We start from the raw sequence: 4736 nt of genomic DNA, 5'->3' as shown, positions 1-4736 counted from the left end.
TGTTTGTTTGTGTTGTTTGTGTGTGTGTGTGTGTGTGTGTGTGTATGTGAGTGTGTCTGTAAGTGTGCCTGTGTGTGTATGTGTGCGTGTGTGTGTCTGTATGCGTGTGCATGTGTGTGTGTGTGTGTGTGTGTGTGTGTGTGTGTGTGTGTGTGTGTGTGTGTGTGTGCGTGCGTGTGTGCATGGTTTGAGGGAGGGGTGGTTCTTAGTTGTTGTTGTTGTTTTTTGTTTTTTTGGGGGGTGCTGTTTTATTTTTGTTTTGGTTGTTGTTTGTTTTAAAGGATTATTCATCATATTATTACGTAAAGCAATAATCATTGATGCTGCTTTGTGCCTTCACATTTTAAAGTAAGACATCCTGATACGAATCACATAGTACGTCATCACATTTCTTTCTAAACTCAATGAATTTTTTTTTAATGGATTTTCAATTCTAAAATAATAAAAACTTAACTGCAAGGTGCGTGTACCTCTTTTTGAGATTCAAATAGGAACAAAAAAGACAAAGATAAAATCTTTTTTTAATAGCAAATTATAAAGTAGCAAAATGTTGGGAGCACAGCAAAACAAAGTGTCGCTATAATCGAGTAACCCCTTCCCGCCCACCAATTTGCTGAAATAGAACGCGGGACTCGCGTGGTCTAGGTTGTTCGCCTCTCATTCAATAGGTCCCGGGTTCGAAACCTGATAACGACGGAAAATGTCATTCTCTGAAATGTTCTCCTTTCACCTCCTTTCCTGCTCTTTAAACATGTTGTGTCGTCTGCTTTCATCTCCACTTTCTGCCCCCTCTCCCCGCCACATCCTCCCGCCCCCTTTGCCCACGCCTCTGGGCTACTTACTGTTTCTGCTGTCTTTCTACTGCTAAAAATGTAGTGCTAGTCCTTGGTTCCCAGTGCTGTCTTCCAGTCACACCCCATATCTTATGGTTGGTAAGATCTAACACCTAGCCTTCTCAGATCAGGGAGAAAACATCTCGGATGTTCTGTTTGCAAGTTGCGCACGTTATATTAATATCCTTTGGTGGTCTCAAAATCGATAGGAGTAGGCTGCGGCCGATACCTGGGAAAAATTCAAAACTAGTTCCAACCAAGCCGACAATGCTTTCTGTGTTCCGTGCATTTATATGACCTTAAGCGAGCTATCCACGTACAGACCGGGCCTTGAGGCTGGGCATGAACGAGGCCTTCACAAGCCAGAGAAGGCCAGAACATGGCCTGAACCTGGCCTGAACGTGGCTAAGCTTGCCACAACAACATCCATATCCCACGGTGGCGCCATCCTAAATGAACACAGAAAGCCTGAGTCGTGGATGGCCATGTGAGGAAAGACCTCAAGGTCCGGCCTATACCTGGATGGCCGGCTTAAAGGCGTCGTGGGTGGGAAGAGTAGGGTTGCATAATTAGTGGAACGGACCAAGTGGTCCTTTCTATTAAATAACTGGCCAAACAGGTAAACGAGCAGTTACCAACAAAGAAACATGGCTGTCCCCTCGGCAGCTCTCAGGAGCTACCTCGGAATCGTGCTCGTATTGGCTCATTTGATGCGAGGGTTGGGACGAAGGGTGCAGATCGGGGTTTTATTGCTGTAAAGTTGAGGTACATGTACTCGAAACTACCTCGTATTTTGACATCTCAGACGGTCTTTAAATGCTACTGCGTGTTGCTTGTGCTTTCAGCAACATCTCAAATTACTAGACCTATTGTATCCATCGTACTACAGGCACTTATAAACTATTGCAAGGGTCAGAAATGCGTACAAAGCAAAGTGGGTCGAGGAACACCGAGGTTTCAACACTCAGACACGTTCAAGCACTGGTGTTGTTGGTACGGGTGTGTTGTTATGCACGTTACTATATGTACGCTAAGTGTCAAGTCATTACAGCCAATTAGAGTCATGGGAAATAAAGCGCCATGGGGGCCGGGGGGGGGGGGCTAGGGTTATAAGACTTCTCAGTTTTGTAAGATGATCCTTTGCATATAACGGCTTCGGGTCGACCGACAAGAGTCTCCCTTAAGGGGGCTCGCGGGTCGGGTCTAGCTAGGGCCTCGGGAACTTATTTTCACTCACTTTGAGCATTTTATTCGTTGGATTTTTCCGATCCTCATTCAATCTAGATTATATTGACACTAGTCGCAGAGTGTTTAGCATTAACAGAATTCATTTCTATTGGGCTCTACGTTGTGTGCTTTAGATGGTTAACCTTGGGTTTTTTTCTAAAACACACTTTTTCACCACTTTTTGCTTGCATAACCCGTTTTTATTTCACACTTTTTACCAACATAGAGACTTGAAATTTGGCGTGTAGTTTGAGAAATGTTTGTACTTGTAGTGACCTCGTTATGGTGTCTTTTGCGTTTTGCTTTAGAATTTGTTTTTTTTTAAAAACATTTTCATGCCAAAAATATTTTTAAAAGATCAAATTCCTTATCCCCAACGTTGAGAACGATTGTAAATACTTTATAAGTATAGCATCAAAAATAGAAATAGTCAGTTGCAAGCACCTATTCATTTGTAACATTCTGCAAATTACAGAATTTTAAAAAGTAAAAAATTGTAGAAATGGTAGAGAATTAAAAAATACATATTATTTATTTTCTATCCGATTTTCAACATGGCCACCGTTTCCATAGCAACGACCTGCGTAATCGAGTGTGTCAACAGTTGAACATGAATCTTTCGTGTCATATTTACAGCCTGTGGCAAAAGTTGTTTCCGTTTGTCTTTAGTTTAAAATGTTGTCCTGTAAGTGTGCTGTACTCTAAGGCAGTCTTATTGATATAAGGAAGTATCTTCAGAGACCAGGATTCTGGTCTCCCTAGACAACAAGGCTATGGAGTCCAAGCGCAATTCACCGGTTCACACAGGTTCCTGATTCATTCGCATCCAAACAAACCGTTTATTCTGTCTTGTGATCTTTTTCTTTTAATGCTAAAACTAAAACAGTACACGGCAGACTTACTGTAATGATCAGTTTTATTTTAATGACAAAACTGTTGGCTTAAAAATGGGAAATATAATGGTTGTTATATTACAGTACAGGCCTTAGTGAAAAAATATAGCAAGACTACCTGGCCACTGATGCTTTGGTTCATTTTAAAAATTCTTAGACAATGCTCCTAGAATCAAACCCTGCCAGAGGTGAATTTAGACTTGCTTTTTCTGATATGGTCTAATTTGTGTCCAGTAGGGTAAAAAACGCCAAAACAAAAAGATTTGATTCTTCACTGGCGCACTTGATGCTCAAAAAATGTCTCAACAGTTGTGTAGGTTGCCTAGCGGTACCTGAGGCTATATTTAAACGATAAAGCAAAACCATCATAGAAAGACTGTTTTCATTAGTTGAGGGTTTGATAGGTTAAAACATCTATACATGTATTGGCCCTGTAGCTCATTTGTTTCCAAAAGATGCTTTTTTCTACACTCCTGCACAAATTCTGAGATCTAGATACTTTAGACCAACATATCTCTGTGCTAAAATAAATGGAACAAAAAGAACATTTAAGAAATTTTGAGGCGGGAACCTTTGAAAATGGTTTAAATAAATAATGCTATACAGTCCAACTAGGATTCTGGTCTCTCTAAACAAACTATTTAAACACACCAGGATCCTGGTCTGCCCAGATAGTAGGATTCTGGTCTCCCTTGCCTCTTCCTTAATATACATGTACTTCTTGCAAGGTACTTGCATTATCACTTGTCCCCCACGCTCGGTGACAAGTCGACAAAGCAGACTACATGCGACTTTTTTTAAAATTCTGCTGGATATCATGTAAGTTGGCCCCTTTTGCATTTATAGAATGATGACTATCACTTCGGCTACTAAATAGCATGTAAGTAGGCCTCTTTTGCATTTATTACATGATTTCATTTCTAAGTCGCATGATCATGTTATTGCTAAGTAGCGTGTAATATTGAGTGGGCCATTAGCCAAGAGTATTTGTGAGACGGATCACCTTCCACTGTTACCGACAAAAAGCCATGTTGTCTTTGTTCGCTCACTCTGGTGAAAGTTTGTTCTGTTCAAAATTCACTTCATTAGTCATTGAATACGTGTTGATCACTCCTAATACTAATTCTTTCCGTGTATTAATTTGTATTAGAAATTATGACTTTTTTCTCTTATTTTGCTGGTACGTTCATTTTGTCCCACGGAACTCGTCTCTTCAATACTCAAAATTATGTTGACGAGAGGGAGTAATAAGTAATGTACATTTACGTACAGGTAGTTTCATGCAGGAGGCCCCAGTTTGATTCCCAAGGGGAGGGGGGGGTTGTTATCGAGTGTCTCGGTCTTTCTGCTGTGATGCTCTATCCCCTCATTCGCGGTTGGTCGAAACAGGCAGGGTCATAATGCATTTATGTAAAGCGCCTAGAGCTGTGTTTACACGGGAGTGGGCGCTATAGAAATGATCTTCATTATTATTATTATAATCTGTCGCCTAAATTATCTAAATTGTGCTGATGGGGGCGTTAGAAATGAAAACAAAAGAAAGAAAGAAAGAAGGGGAAAAAATAAAGGGTAAATTACGGGCCTTTTAATCTGTTGTTTGATACCCCCACTCTCCACCTCATAAAGCACCAACCACACTGTTAGTTTAGCCTTCAACGATGAATACCTCAGAATGACACTGTTTGGATCAATTAGGAGGAGGGCTGCGACCCTATTTGCCAAGGCCAACCCGAGCTGATAGAGATGCATCATCCCAGCAGAAAGACTGAGGTACATCTTACCC

The sequence above is a fragment of the Aplysia californica genome, unplaced genomic scaffold (genome assembly GCF_000002075.1).
Source record: "Aplysia californica isolate F4 #8 unplaced genomic scaffold, AplCal3.0 scaffold00486, whole genome shotgun sequence".
NCBI classification, from domain to species: domain Eukaryota; kingdom Metazoa; phylum Mollusca; class Gastropoda; order Aplysiida; family Aplysiidae; genus Aplysia; species Aplysia californica.
The sequence above is the reverse complement of the archived record's forward strand: the minus strand, read 5'-3'. Positions refer to the sequence as shown.